The sequence below is a fragment of the Leuciscus leuciscus genome, assembly GCF_965113295.1.
Source record: "Leuciscus leuciscus genome assembly, chromosome: 22".
In the NCBI taxonomy this organism is placed as follows: Eukaryota; Metazoa; Chordata; class Actinopteri; order Cypriniformes; family Leuciscidae; genus Leuciscus; species Leuciscus leuciscus.
Window position 1 is genome coordinate 13,269,550 of NC_138746.1, and position 17,685 is coordinate 13,287,234.

Below are 17,685 nucleotides of genomic sequence, written 5' to 3' on the forward strand. Positions count from 1 at the left end.
ACAATATGCAACAACATCAATTATTATTGATATACAGTGGGGAGAACAAGTATTTGATACACTGCCGATTTTGCAGGTTTTCCTACTTACAAAGCAGAGGTCTGTAATTTTTATCATAGGTACTCTTCAACTGTGAGAGACGGAATCTAAAACAAAAATCCAGAAAATCACATTGTATGATTTTTAAATAATTAATTTGCATTTTATTGCATGACATAAGTATTTGATACACCAGAAAAGCAGAACTTAATATTTGGTACAGAAACCTTTGTTTGCAATTACAGAGATCATACGTTTCCTGTAGTTCTTGACCAGGTTTGCACACACTACATGCTTTGTAAGTGGGAAAACCTGCAAAATCAGCAGTGTATCAAATACTTGTTCTCCCCACTGTATATATATATTATTGAGTCCCCCCCTCTGCTGTATGATTAAAGAAATTACATGAAAGGCCACCTATCAAGAGCTGGTCCCCTGACTATAATAAAACTCGCTTCTTGCAACTGTAAAAAGATGCTGAAGTTAATTTCCAGTCTTAATAGCTGTTCTACCCACCCCCCCCCCCCCCCCCCCTCCCTCCTCCTCCTCCTCCTCCTCCTCATGCTCTCTCTCTCTCCTTTTAACATCCTTGCTTTCAGGTTTTTTTTTGTACAGCAAATAACTTTGTCATGTCAATAAATTACATCAGATAATAAAATGTACAATAAAATGTAAACAAAAGATAAAAGCAAGCAAGATATGTTTCCATGTTGCTTGGTTCTGTGGTCAATCATGTAGTCATGTATCATCGTGATCTTGTTTAAATAAAAGGATTTGATCTACAGTATAACGAAATACTCTTGGATCACACCTCTTCTAAACATTAAAGCAACAGCTGCCTCGACACGTTAAATCCTGGGATTTGTGCCCCCTTCAGATTATTTGGGATTAGTTTTTGTCTCAGTTTTGGTTTCTTAAAATTTTTATTTATTCATGCATACTGTATGTTTTAGATGTACTGAATGATTTGCTGTTACGGTTTCGCCCTTGACAGCTTCAGCAAAATCTCTCATGTTCCCTCTATTAATATTAATACCTGACTTGAGTCATCTAAGGAGGTCTATCGCAGTGCAAGTGTATTGCCATTATATTAGCATTTTTATTAACACTTGAGGTTTAGTATTTGACTTACCACTTGACTTTTAGTATTTGACTTACCACTTGACTTTAGCATATCCTTGGTTCCTTGCATTGTATAAATGGTGGGTACAAGTACAAACACTCTCTTGGTGAGAACGCATATGTGACAAGAATGCAAATGTGAATTAATGTATAGGAGAATTTTAAGATAGAGGTTTTTATGATTCATCAGGGCTGGAACAACAAATTTGCACAAGATTCGATTTGGGCTCCAAATGTGACACACCTCACATTTACAATATTCTTTTCAGAAAACATCACAGATACATCAGCTATGGGTGATCATATGATCATGATAATGTCATGGCAGAAAATTACCAATATATTTTCCATTTTATAAAAAAACAAAATTTTCCTTTTTTTTGCCAGGAAAATTATTATTATTATAATTTTTTATCAATCCAGTGATTTTACTGAAATTTCTATTAACCTAAAACATTAATTGAATTCAAAATACAGGTAAAACAATACAATACAATATGGGGAAAAAAAACAATACGGAAAATTCCTTCATATTTGTGCCCTATTTTTACGGATTTATATAACCAAAAACAATATTTTACCTGTTCACATAAAAAAAAAAAAAAGGTTTTGTTTGAACCTTCAGAAAAGGTTCTGTTATTCACAATTCTGTACAAATGATGACTATAATCTACAATCAAAAATACATTTGATGTCTTATATTACCTCAAATAAATATCAATAAAATTTAAATTTTAAAGTGAATAAAATTATCTATTTACAGTAAGCTTGTTTTATTTTAGGTTAATTTCACTATTTCATTTACACCCCCTCCCCCCATCTTTAGTTAAATCTCTTTTAGATATTAGTTTTCCGCTGCTGTGCTGAAAGTCCCTCATCTTGCGTCTACATTATTGCTCTGTAGTTAATATACTGCATTGATTTAAGAACAGACAACTTTCAAAATGTACTAGATTTTATCTTGTAATATTGTAGATTTGTTAGGGCCTTGAGTATGTTAGGGCCATCATTAAATGTTAAGGCCTTTTGGCTTTAACTGCCTTATCTCAACAGCTCTATATTGCCAATAGAACAACTGGTGTAGAATGATTATAGAGTCATATCCATATACCTTGTGGACATACAGTATACATGATGGTTCAACCTTAACGATAATGTATCTCATAGTAGAAAAAACATTTCCCTTCACATATTCTTCACACAGAAATTAGTTTCACACATTTTTTGTTTCTAAACATCTCTTTTATGCTCAAGAATTTCATTTAGAGAAATGTTAGAAGAATGTTAACAAAACTTGTTGAGAGATGGCATTTCGGTCCAATCAGTGAAAATTGAGTTTTTCTCATACGTTTTGATGAAAATGGTCTCTCTCTGGCTGCTTATTAAAGGTATAGTGGAGGATCTTTCCAAATTTTAGATAAGACCCGCCCTCTCCACTTTTTGAAAAGTTTGATTGATTCACCAGAATGATTGACAATTAGGAGGACCAATAGTTTAGACTACCCACCAGGAAGTAAAACATCCTCCGCTATACCTTTAAGTTTGAAAGCATTTACATTTTAAATTTTCTATGCTCATTATTTCACAGAATGCAGTGTGAAAGTCCCATAACCCTGATGAAATATAATTTTGACATTTATCACCTCTGTAAAGTTCAAACTGTTCAAACTGTTGTGAAGAACATTAATTATTGATCAGGAGAGATTTTAAAATAGGTTTAAGTTCAATCCATAAAAGGACATAAAAAGTCCTTCGTCCTTGGCACGTTTTGTTGCTGAAACATCATGTTATGGCAGAGTGCCTAGCTGTTTAATACATAATTCTATTCTATTTTTGTCTGCCCTTGAGTTTCCCCCCTATATAATTTTCATTTTTACATTCACATTTCATATTTTACATTTAACAATCAGAATCTTATTACAGTGTACTGGAAACAAATTTTACATTAAAGGCCAACTGATGTGCCTTGAAACGTGCAGCATTATTCAATGTGTTAACGTAATTTCCACTGAAACAGGAAGACCGGGCAGGACGTATCGAAAAGTTTTAAAATAGCCAATAGTTTTTAGTTTATATCACAGCTCGTGATGACGCTTTGGGGAACGCCTTAGGCGTGACAGGTGTCTGAAATCACAATCCAATCACGGCAATCACATTGACCGGCTACAGCAGCTGACATCATTAATGTGCAACCTGGAAGTATATAAGGCGCCTTGCACAAATGACAATCACCTTTTCGTCTGAAGGGACTGTTTGGAAGGCAGGCCCCGAGGCATGGCGAAAGACGCTATGCCGTCGAATTCTGTTCCCCCCATGTCTCTTACAGAATGAGGTTCTAATATTTAAAAAACTTTTGCAAGCTACATGGTCCTGATCGCCTTGCATGCTTACATATGGTGCTGTTGTGCTTCAGGTGACTTGAGTTCAAGTCCTGACTCATACACTTTTCCTGATCCGGTCCCCCTCTCTGTCTCTCCCACTTTTTTTACTGTCTACATATTGTCCTTTCATGATCAAAGGCAAACATGTCCAAAAATCAACCTTTAGACTGATAATGATTAAGCTCCATCTACATAGAGAATAGAATCAGCATATTTTAAGCCACTACATCAACTTCTCTCATCATGGGGTTGGGGGAACGGATTCCGACAGCTGGATTTTATGCCGTCAAATTCTGTTCCCCCCATGCATCTTATAGAATGACGTTCTAATAATTAAAAAACCTGTGTAAGCTACATGGTCCTGATCGCCTTGTGGTAAGCATGCTTACATGTGGTGCTGGTGTGCTTCAGGTGACTTGAGTTCGAGTCCCGACTCAAACACTTTTCCTGATCTGTTCCCCCTCCCTTTCTGTCCCACTTTTTTTTACTGTCTACATACTGTCCTTTCATGATCAAAGGCAAAAAATGCCAAAAAATCAACCTTTAGACTGATACTGATTAAGCTCCATCTACATAGAGAATATAATCAGCATCTTTTAAGCCACTACATCAACGTCTCTCATCATGGGGTTGGGGGAACGGATTCCGACAGCTGGATTTTATCCCGTCAAATTCTGTTCCCCCCATGCATCTTACAGAATGAGGTTCTAATATTTAAAAAACTTTTACAAGCTTCATGGTCCTGATAGCCTTGTGGTAAGCATGCTTATATATGGTGCTGTTGTGCTTCAGGTGACTTGAGTTCGAGTCCTGACTCATACACTTTTCCTGATCCGGTCCCCCTCTCTGTCTCTCCCACTTTTTTTACTGTCTACATACTGTGCTTTCATGATCAAAGGCTGATTTTGGTTGCTCAAACGCTTGAGTTTTATTCCGTTTTCCAACTGTACGTTGGTTAAGAATGAAATGGCTAGAATTTATTCACACCTCTACTATTGAATCCAACGTATCATCAGTGCTCGGATTCGCTTCCATGGTGCTGTCAAGTACAACTTGCAGTCTGTGAGGTAAACTAAACACTATTGGCTATTTGAAAAGGGGGAGGGACCATTAAATATGTCCCGCCTTAGCTTCCTGCTTCAGTGGAAATTACGTCAATGCATCACACAAAGCTGCACGTTCCAAGGCACTTCAGTGGGCTCGCTTAAGAGATTCCCGCTGCAAGCTCGAAATAGTGACAGCTTGTTAAAGTAAACATTTGTCGGTCTCTTTTGCTTAATTTTAATAAAGTGATAAAGACCTTAAGAAAGCGTCAGTATTTTTATTGGCATATTAAAAAGAATCTTAACATTGACAAAGCATAGGTAACACATAGGCTTCTCATAAACACACAGTAAAATAAAAAAAGATATAAACTTCTATGAAAACCATGTCTATAATAATGTTTAATAGGTTGTGACATTTGTTTGTGATGGTCAGTTGAGCAGCAAGATCACAGCACATCTCAATTCTCACAAATATGAGTTCTGTGTGCTCGCGTCCTTCTGAGTTCATTCTTTAAAGGTCGCCTGGCAAGACCAGTCTCACCGAGAACACAAGTCCGTTCTTTGCGTTCTTGGAATTGAGAAACAGCCACAGTTAAGTAATCTCAATTGCCCATTGGCTCTTGCATGCTTCGTCACTGATTGCAACATGCCGTGTTTCGGGTGGTTGTGCATTTGAATGAAATGCGCGCCCTCACGCAATGGATCAGGATACGAATCATTGACATGCCGGGCGACGTCTCGGTCCTTGATTGATTGTGTCTCATAATAGGCTTCTGAACCGCTCTTAGTCTGACCCGTCACCTAGGACCTGTTTGCCTTGGGAGACCCTACCAGGGGCATATAGCCCCGGACAACATAGCTCCTAGGATCATTCAGGTACTCAAACCCCTCCGCAGTTCCAGCCAAACTCAAAAGTGTTCATTATGCCATGATGGGGTAGCTCAGATTGTACACAATGTTCTTTAATCAGCAGTTTAAAGCATAAATGTCACAATACAGAGAACATCTGAAAGGTAATTCCAGGAAGGCAAACCTGAGTGATCTTTTTTTGCCAGGTACTGCTTAGTCACATCTAAATGAAATGCATGAGACACATCTTCAAGCTGTCATGACATTAACACGGCCCTCTTTTTTTCCCCAGAATTTGGCAGATAACCTTTTCAGACACCTTCCACACTTCACCCGAAATGTTTCATCCCATATGATTCATGGTCTGTTGGCCACACCTCATGGCAGTGATGCCTCCATGAGCTTTCATTGAATCTTAACAACACAAATGTTTTTCAATCAATGTTGTTTTTGAGTGAGAGAGACTAATGGCTTTAGTTCCCAGCTGAAGCATTTTGAGTCAAATACCAATTATGGATTGTGTGCCTCATGTCTCGCTGTGTCTGAAGTATCATCAGCTGTGATTTATATGTCCCTGTGGGAGAATCATTCTTAATCACGGTGTCCAAATCTCTTTATGATTGCTGGTGGCACAACAGTCTTTTCTGGCTCATTATGTCTTTCGCCTGCAGCAAGCTTCCCTTCTCACCCCTTCAGCTGTTTGAGGACACTTTCCAATCCGGACTGAGAACTTAAAATGATAAAATAATGATAAAGTTTTGAAATAAGTATTTTATGCTCACCAAGGCTGCATTTATTTGACAGAAAAACAGTAATATTATGAAATATTGCAATTTAAAATAACTGTTTTTTTATTACTTATAATAACTTAATAACAAGGTTCCAATTGTTAACATTTGATAACATGAGCAAACAATGAATTATACCTCTAAAACATTTATTAATTAGTTCATTAATTTCAACATTTAATAATACATTATTAAAATTTAAAGTTGTTAATATGTAATGAACCTGAATCAACATATTCTTAAATGTAATAGTTGCATTATTATTAACTAACGTTAACAGTCTTTAATAAATAATGTAAAAAATGCATTGCTCGTTTTAAATTACAGTTGGTTAATGCATTTAACTAATGGGACCTTATTGTAAAGTGTAACCTTTATTGATGGCAAAGCTGAATTTTCAGCATCATTCCTCAAGTCTTCGGTGTCACATGATTCTCCAGAAATCATTCTAAGGCTGATTTGGTGCTCAAGAAAAAAATTATTTGTATCAGTGATGAAAACAATAAGTTTTTGTAGAAACAGTGATAAAAAAATTTCAGGATTTGAGGAAAATAAAGTTCAAAAGAACAGCATTTATTTGAAATAGAACTTTCTTGTGATATTGTTAATGCCTTTACTGTCTCTGTTGACCATGCAGTTTGATACACCTTTGCTGAATAAACATATAATATAACATATAATAACATATAATACCCCTTTTTCTACTCAAACTTCCATGTGGACACTATTCACATTGGTTACTTATGGGTTGTGTTGTAAGTTTGCAGTTGTACTTGCAACAGCTTTTAATGACACAACCTTTTTGCAAAACCTGCACGAAATTGTGACAGGCTGACAAAACTATCCAAGTTGAGATGTTCTGAACAAAGTAATATGGCAGTACAGGGTCAAAAAAATCATTATTTTGTTGGAACACTGTACAGTCAGAAGGTTATAAAGATTTTCAGATGCTACCAAAGAAAAAAACATGTTTGCCAAACTTCCCCCACGATATCTTTATTACGGAAACTTCATATCTCAATGTTTTAATTAAGATTTGAAAATGTTCAATTTCCTAAGTGAAATCACCATTGATAGGATAGGATTCAAAGTAAGGATGTTGCCCTGCTACTGTCCTTTTACTTTCAAATGTTTATTTATTCTGAAAGTATGTTTACATATAGTACATCAAACTCTTATGTGAGAAGTGCAATGAAAATTCGTTTTTTCATGATATATGCTCCCTTCAATTATACGCCTTAATTCATCTTGGATGGATGCATGGGTTATTTTATGTGAACGTGCTCCGACAAAAAAAGTTCTTATGCTTGCAAACAAACAGAACACTTATTCCACATGTACCTGAAATTATTGTGAAAATCACTGATGTACATCCCTTTTAGTGGTCACAAAAACTCCCAAGTAGACACTCACGGGCAGACACACACCCACATGTGCACACAAAAATCTCAGATGACTCACTTTTCCATCAGTTGCCATGGACACCCAGCTTTCCCCCAGCTTGAGAGCACAATACAATTACTAGGCTCTAATTATCTGCCATACAACCTTCCCCTCACCACTAGAAAGAAAAAAATGAATCTTAAATTCCCTCTCTTACTACAATCCCACATATTATGTCTCTAATACATCTCATGTTTGAATTAAGAGACGGAGGAAGCTGAAAGCATCAGCATGGGAGCTGGTGTGTGTCAGTGTTATTCCACGGTGTGACATTGCAGGATACACACAAAAAAGATTTTATAGGCTGTCATATGGTGCAGGGCAGAAGTGTTACTGTTTATGAGTTTAGAAAGAGGTTAGATATTGCTTTGAAAGCTGTTTAATAAGCAAAACAGCACATTTCAAAAGAATAAAGGCTGTTTTTTTTTATTCCAAAATGATGGATTTTGAGATTTTTTATTTTGTCCACAGTGCATTGAGTGCATTACCATGCATATATGGGCCTATGTATGTATATAACTTGTTATGCCTCAGTCTCACAAGTACTTATGTCTATATTTGTATGCTGGTGGTTAGTCCAGATAAGGAGAAAAATATTTCAACCCTTTTTATCAAATGCTGGTTAAAGAAAGTAAGTGAGTGGTCACTGTAAACATCTGCCTGCTGAAAATATTGAAAAAGATTAAAGTCTGAATGAAGGTGGTCCAAATGTTGTAGCCGACATTCACTGTCCCTAAAATATACATAAATGTGGTTTATTGTAGACTGACCATTACAGTGCTCTGCCATGCAATTTATGTTTGAAAGGATGAATGCTTTTCCATTTACTGGATTTGATGAATTTTCTTTGTTATTGGTCATGTGGAGGCGTGGTGAGTTGGGGTTATATTAAGGAAATATTTACAAAATGACAAAATGTAAGAATTAAGGAAGTTGTTCTTTTCCAAAGTAAAGTGGAAGATTGCCACCACATATTGGTTTTCCCTTTTTGGTGCTCTTCTGTCATTTTTGACCGCAAAAATTTTTTGTTTTTTTTTGTTGTTGTGGTTGTTTTCGAATTTTTTACTTCATTGGAATGGTACGAAACTTTTCCACTTGGTAAAGGTTTTGGAACTTGCTATGTGAACACACACCCGCCCCCAACACACAATAATGACCATGATTTGAAAAGGTTCAATGGTCCTGAAAAAAATTGTCACACTTTTTTTATAGTATCACTCCGCCCAAGTAGCAGTGCTTCGCCTTCTGAGAATATAGTTCCCAGTATGTATACGGTTAGAAGATGGCTGTGTCTCATGTGACCTTGTTATTTGTACACACTGTGACTATACAAATCACAACATGTAAATAGGAAAATGTTGGTGTTATTTTGTCACTTATTGGGAGCAATATGCTAGCTGGAGCCGTTTACCTCCAGTCTTTGTGCTAAGCTAGGCTAGTGGTGGGTGCGTCAGACAGAGTTACGGCACGCACGGAGATGAAAAGGGTATGTATGGACTTATCTAACTCTGGGGGATACGGTGAATAAGCTAAAGTCCCAAAAAGTCAGCGTGTTCCTTTAACCTATTTCCAGTGAGTGACATTCCACGACAAAAAAAGTAATTAATTAGACAATATCTAATTAAAACACAAGAAACATGCCTGTCCACAGGGGTTAAGTTAAATCTGTGGACAAAACACACAGATAGATGAGCAGTCAAGGAAAACTGGAGAACTGGGAATCATCAAAGCACTGACAGCAGACATTCACTAGAGAGCAGATATCTCTGCTGAACACACTAATTAGCTGATTCTAGTGCTAATTAGTTGATAAAATGGTGTTGAAGAGTTCTGTGAATTGTAAAGATCTAACTGTTACACTAATAATGAAACCAAAATTACACAACATCAGGGTCAGTGTTTTTCATATTGGATTAATTACCTTTTTTTAATCTAGTTCCCTACATATGAAATATAGAATCTTGGAGAGTTCATTAGACAAGTACAAAAGCAACAGGTCAAAGTTAAGATCACATTTTGTTCTTGGAAGTCAGTTTTACTGGAAAGCAGCATCAGTCAATTGAAGCCTGCCTTGATGACTTCAAAATGATGTACCAGATTAATATAAAAGGAAATTAATTCAATGTATTGTAATGTAATTTGTTTTTGTCGTTACCTTAAACTCACCATTCTCCATTCTCACATCTAAAACCATTAATGAAACAGATAAAAACACTTTTTTTCTGATTTCTGTTTATAACCTGCATCATATGGTACTTCACAGAGTTCACAGTGCTTCACTTTCCAGGAAATGACTTTCATCCCCTAGAAATTGAAACCAATTGGAGAGAATTCATCATCCAACAACATCAAAAAGTCTAATTTAGGAGTAAAACATTTCTGGAAATCTTTGAAAAGATTTCCCTTGGGCAGACATTTTTCAGAGAACTGCCAATGTCATTGCCTCATCTTCATCCGAAAATAAAAACAAGCCTTACTCTTATGAAGAAAACAAGCAATCTCAGTATTGCAACCGGGTGAACTTGTAACAAATGCACTATATCCTTTCTAGGTGGTAAGATAAGCCTGAGCATTATCGGGGTTCCAGTGGTTGGACAGGAGACCCTGAGGGAGCTTCTGTCAGTCTGCATGGAGCCGGCGACATGATTCATCTCACACCTCTGTGCCCCTGGGAGTCAACCCATTAATTAACCTGCAGTCAAAGCCTTGGCAATCTTAAATAATTGAAGAGCTGAGAGAAGACTAATTAAACACATGGCTAACTGTGTGTGCTGAAGCTAGGTCACACAAAGTGTTTGATATGAAACTCTTTTTTTCTTTGATGGTTATTAATCATTAGGGTAGCATGAATACTGGATGATTTCAGCAAGACGTTTATGAGACATATGGTCCAAAAAACTTTAGCACAGTAAAAAGTAAGAGGTAACATAGTAATTAACTTTTGGTGGGCACTAATTTTGCTCTTCTTACTCAAACTCTGTACCCTACTTGTAAACATTTTAAACATTTATGCATTTAGCAGATGCTTTTATGAAAAGTGACTTACAAAAGAACAAAGCATTCATCAAAGAGCCAATCGTTGTAGTACACAATGCCCGGTTTATTAGACTAGATTAGGAAACTGGCTAGAGAAGAGAAGAAATGCAGAATACTTACACAAACATTGTAGCTTATTGATTGAAGATTCTACAAGGTTCACTCTAGATTACAGGATCTCATGATCATGGGATCTCATGAGGCAGATCCTAAAGAAAATGGAACATATAATTAATGGAGCCCAGTAAACACCATTTACAGTATATAAAATACATTATATTTGTATTTATGTACTTGTTTGTGCTTAAAACTGTTTAATGAATGTTTGAATAAATCTCCAACATAATAATTGCAGTATATCAACACATAGCAAAATACCTCCACAAAGCTTGTGTTCTGCAAGTGACCAGCGCCATATGGTGCTATCATAAAGAGGCACAAAATCACTTTCACAGACCTTTACATTGACTGTTGCCAGCTGGTGGAATGACTTGCCTAACTCAACCCAAGCTGCTGAGTCTTTTTCAAGAATCTTATTTTGTCATCACTTGACCCATTAATACTAACGCTTACTATTCTATTCTATGTATTTATTTTAAAAAGTTAGCACTGTACTTGACTAATTGTGACTTGTCACAGCACTTACATATTGTTGCCTTATTGTTGGTTTGATTGTATCTATTGTTCCCCTCATTTTTATGTCACTTTGGATATAAGCGTCTGCTAATTGATTAAATGTAAATATATTTCCAAACTCCAAATGTGTTTCTGATTTTCTCCCCTTTCTTCTGATGACTAGGGCCTGTTATGACCATTTAGACTGTCTCCCCCTTGTGGGAGAGTTGGAGTGCTGTCCACTGAAACATTGAGAAATGTTTACAATGCCATTGGAGAAATAAACTTCTTAATTTGATTTGTAAGGCACTATAGCATTTCTGTTTCTCATTTGTGTTGAGGTAAATATAAGTGTTGTTGTAAGCAGACAGTACCGTAATGCGTAAATGCATGTGGATATGCAGGTTATGGATCAGTGGCCATGCAGAATCATTATTTCCTAACAGTATAATCCCCTTTTTCCTAACTGGCCACGATGAAAGCATTGGACAACATGATTCCATTGCCAGCGCATTCTGAAATTCAATTACACTGGAAGCAGTTAGAATTAAGTCGACAAGCCTTTTAGTTTAATCCTTTTGCCTCTTTAAGCCACTTGCCTTTCCAGTAGTTTCTACTTTCTAAATACTTTTGGTTAATTAAACTCAAGCCTAATAAATATGTATATACAATTCCCCATAAACAAAAACTATAGAATGGTTGTTCTAATCACCGTCACCTGTTCCTCATCACTGCAGCACCAGTACTAAAGTGCACACCTCTCATAGACGGTCAGCTTTATCAGCCACTCATCGTCTGGCCTCGAACATTGAAACATACTACTTACCTTGGTGGTTCTACTAGTAAGCCTCTTTTGTTGAATTCCTGTGTTTCCTTCATCTCTCCAACTATCTCCTTCATCTTCATGTCTGAAACCTGTGGATTACCAGCATAAAGATTACCTATGTGCTTCAGAGGTGCGCTTCATCCAGTTCCTCTACCATCACCACCATTTACAAGCTGCAAGGAAAAGAAACGTGAATTATCCACAAGCATTCACTCAGGAACTGTTTATGTGCCATTTACTCACCTGAACTGTGCCATTCATACATTTGTTCAATAAACAACTGTTTGGATTGTTTATCTCTGTTTGAGTCTGGTTTCCTGACAAGGGGATGCATGATGACTTGTTATATAAAACTACTAATTGTGAACCAAACAAATAATGCAGCTTCTTGGTTATGTACATGACTTTACTGCTAAGCCCAGTGTTCAATATGCATGGCTGTTTCCTTTCTTCTTTTTCTAAGAGTTTGGTCTGAGATCTAGCTATTTCCTGAGGTCAAATTAATACCAGTCTCTGCCTTGGGCACTGTTGTTATTTTGGAAATTGAATGGCTTGTTTTATAACCTATAATCTTTTTTATATTTATTGAATCCACTATAATTTATTTATCACCAAACATGTGGGGCCCTATTTTAACGATCTAAGCGCATGGTCTAAAGCACAGGGTGCAATTCGTTTATTTTGCTAGTTTAACGATGGGAAAGGGGTTGTCAATATTATTTTAATTAGTAATAGGTGAGTTTTGGCCATAACATGAAATAAACCAACCAGAGTCTCATCTCCCATTCCCTTTAAAAGCCAGTTGCGCTCGCGCCATGGCGGATTGCTGTTTACATGACGGAATTTGCATGTGGAACGACTTCACTCCAGAGTGAAAATGGATCTGCTTGTGCACGAAGTTAAAGCGCGGAAGCAGACCATCTACGGGACAAGCCGGATTCCACCATATCCACAGTATTCATATTTTACATTGTAATCCTTTTATTGTTAATATTTGGCTAGTTTGTGTGCTGCTCCGCATCCCTGTGTGTGTAATAAGCAGTGTACGCTCGTTGTGAACCCGCCTATAGGCGCACATTACTAACGCGCTCTTTAAATAACTGAAAAAATAATGGCCATTGACTTTAGAACAGGTTTTTGTTGGTCAATAGCACAGTCTAGTTCAGTTGCCTCAAAATACCAACGTGCCAACAATGCACCTGAACATACCTCGTTTTCAGACCAGCACGCCCATGGGTGCACAAATGGCCGCAGATGCATTTGCTATTTAAACAACGTGGAGCAGGACGTGAAAATGATAACTGCGTCGGGCTGAAACTAGCAAAAAACACTTGCGTCCCGCTTAGCGCTGCATTGCGCCGGGTGTATGACAGGGCCTGTGGACTGAAAGATCCCTTCAGTGTTTGAAAAAGCTTAGCAACTACTTCAACACTCAAGGATATCAGAACACAAAATATTTTAAAAATGTGTAAGAACTGTTTGATAACTTAAAATGTAAATGAAATGAAAAAATGTATGGGTAACAAATGGAATAACTAAAATCGGATAAAAAATTAGATTTTAGCATTTATATAAGAAAGTTGAATACAAATGAAACCTTTAATGGCCTTGTTTACAGACTGCATCTGCTGAGCATCTTGTCTTCCATTTTGTACATCACACATTATATTCACAGGATGCCATTCCAGGAAATATATCACCAAACTGACAGTTCTGTAGATTACTAATGCCTGATACCCATCAACACTGAGAAATTCACTTGGATACCTAAAAATAATTACCATGGTGCACCACAGTGATCGAACCTGCAGTAAGTGAGTCATCACACGGCATGATCATAGCTGTAATTTTTTGTTCATGTTTATGTATGCTGGCCTATATGGCGGTCATCATCAAAAACATACTGACACTTAGTGACGACCAATGCCAGAAATAGCTATTAGATCTAAATACGTTTGAATATTAGTTATAGAAATGTACTGTGACAGCACTTTTAGGTCAACTTTTTAGTGCTGCAATTGTCATGCTAAGTCTTGGATGCAATGACCAGAACTGGTATCATTAGCAGGTGAGATAGGCATGTATTGTTAAATTTGAGTCATTGTTTTACAGAACCAGTGGAAAACACACACACACACACACACACACACACACACACACACAAGGGAATAACATTGAGACAAGGGATGAAGTGATGATTGGAAGATGACATATAAAATGACAAAGCAGGTAACTCTGTAGCATCAGACGAGGTCATGACTGAGGAAGTGTGCGTGCTCTATATAGTGCTGGTGATGAAGGCTAGATGATTTACAGGTGTGCGTAGTTAGGTGCCAGGGAAGATGATGGGAAATGCAGTCCAATACCAAACTAATGTAATAGAAAAGAACTAATTAAGTTTATAGATTCCTGCATTTACATGCATGCTTACATTTGCTTATTAATCACAAAATCATTTATACGATTGGTTACTTAGTCTGAAATTCCGACTCAACTCTGGAGTTTAGCAGTCATCATTGTACAAAAATATCTGTCCACAGAATGTTGCAGTTGACCAATCAGAATCAAATATTCCAGAGATTATAAACACATATAGTATAGGGTCTAAAAGTCAAACCACAAGAAAAAAATGTTTTTGTTTTTTGTAATTGATGTACATTTATAACATCATACTTTGTATTATATTACCTTGGCATTCAATTACCAAAAAAAATTGTTAACACTGTTGCAAGGGTGTTTTTAATACGTTGGCTAAGGAAATGACAATAAATTGTACTTTTTTCTCTCTTTTGACTGTTGTATTTACACTTTTGGAAAGTAATAGGAAAGCCTATCATGATTTTTTATTTTTTATTTTTAATGTTTGTTACTGGAGAAAATGGGAAGGCAAAAGTCATATTTGACAACTTTCACTTCGAAGAGTCTTGGAAATGTCTGTTACTTGAGGGTATATTTAAATGAAAAGTTGAATGGACATGAATTTGTTTAGTATGGTTCTCTTTTGCTTCATATCATAAAACATTATTTCTAGATTAATTCTGAATCTTAGATTTGAAATGTGGTCTCACTTTTGAACCCACATGCTACAACAGAAGTTTTAACAGGTACCACTGCACCTATATTTAGATTAAACTCAAAGACCGCATGAAATTGAACAGCCGCAGCTGGGAACGTAACAACCATAAACTGAATTCATGCTTGACCACTGAACATAGTATATCATCCGATTCCTCTCAGCCAGGGCACTAACAAACGCAGCTGTCTGAAATGCGTGTGATTGGTGTACTGCAAAGCACAACCTTTGCTGCAACAAATCACTGGCTCTCCATTCTCCAACACAGCGCTCGCTCTCATCATTTGAAAGAAGGGTGAGGAAAGGCAGTGAAGTTTCAGTCCAGACAAATCCATCTGGGATTGAGCCAATGGAAAATGAAGGAGCATTTATGCTGTAAGAAATCAGGAAGCCTGTACTCCACTCCAAACAGCTGTCATCACCACCGCTCCCAAACATCATCATCCTTTCCCTTTCCGGGCCTCTAGACATCTCCCTAAGAGCAACAATTTCAATAAAATTTGTGGTTGTACTAATGTGTCGTGCGAGCAGCGCTGGATGCACTTTGCAGACTTGCATAACAATAAACTCAATATTGTAAAAGCATAATTGCATACTTGAAAAAAAGCAATTTTTGGTACTCATCTGCATCCGAACTTGTTTGGTTTCATTGTTTTGCTATAATCTCAGAAAGGTAAAATGGACAACAGAACTGTTTGATCAGGACACCCAACAAAATATATGTTTTCAAGAGATAGATACTCTAATATCACATTATCAATAAATCACTTTATATGCCATTATCATCCACAACACAGGCCTGCAATCACAGCTAAAGTATTTATCCAAACAGGATAAAGCTTTGGCATTGGCTTAACAATACAATCCACAATCTCATGATGACTTTTGGAGCTCTGTGCTGCTGATACACATTCTTAGTTTTATAAAGTAGATAGAATGTGAGGAGCGCACACATAAAATAATCAGCTACGAAGAATTATTTCAAGAGAACAATAGAACATTGATAAGGTTTTCTTATTCAATAAATGAAAAAAAAAAATGTTGTCAAAGGGTCGTCATTGAATGACTGAATGTAATGTCAAGGTACTGTTGAAAGGCACAGTTTAAAACGATTTCAGCAAGCTTACAATATGCAGATAACATCTGCTTTGTTTGAATACTTAAAAACACATGTTGATTATTACATAGAGAAGGCAGAGTGCTCAAACCATTATCGTTTATTGTACAGATTCAGAAACAATATCGCACGGGCAAGACTGATGTTGTTCCAAATATAGCAGTCATTCTTATATCCAGACCAACAGCACGATTGAACAATATGATAGTTCAGTAAACAAGACATTGATATAAAGTGACTTACATTTTAGAGACATTGCCAGTTTCTGTATCTATTTTCACTGCAACAACAAATATATTCCCAAACAAACCAAAAACAGAAGCAGGCGTTATGCGTCTTTGAGCAACACACATTCAAACTATATAGATAGAACAAACTTTTTAGCGCTCGCAATGTAAGTACTTTGCTTTGAACAAAACGGTTTAGTGAATGATTCAATGACTCATTTGTTTCATTCATGAATCAATCAGTATTGTACAAATCGGTTGCGTGAATGATTCAATGACATATTAGTTTTGATCCTTAATTAATCAGTGTTTTGAAAAAATTGGTTGAGTAAATGATTCAATGACTCAATTGTAAAGATAGAACTCTTGTTTCATTCCTGGATAGATCAACGTTATTAAGCAAATCGGTTCAAATGACTCACTCATAAAAACATTGTACCGTTCAGTAACAATGGAACCTTCAGGAGTCAAACCACCAATGCAGAGATTAAGTTTATATCATTTTCATATAAACATTTGAATCAAACCTATTTTTGCACAAAAAGAAAAGAATGTTCTCTTGTAATTAGTTGTCCTCAGGATGCCGAGCAGCACTGACAGCAATGGAAATCAATGTCTCTGGCAACAATTAAATCCTGACACAGACCAGCTTGTGAATATGAAGTAGAATGAACCTTTTCACCTGATGGGTGCCATCTGATGGACATTAAAGAAGAAGATAAGAGCACCGCATCGAGGACCTTTTACGGCCACATTTGTCAACTCCATGACTAATCCTAAACATGTGCATTAGAGCTTTCACTGACAAGCATAATTACAAGCACAAATACATCTGCTCACAATCTCCATAAAAGTCATTTATCAATGCAGCAGCAGACAGTATCCGTATCAATAAAACTTTTGACTTCCTTCTTTTCCTTGACATTCAATACACGCTCAACTATAATGTCAGCCTATCTCAGGAGATCTAATATTGGCTGTGACGATGACAAAGTGGTGGCTCTTCACAGACTTTGATAAGTAACACAGTGAAAGCCTGTTAGCCTCTTGTTTATGTGAATCTTGATGGAATTCAGATTGAATCTCCACAGGGGTCTCAAAGTTGTAATAGAAATATCTAGAC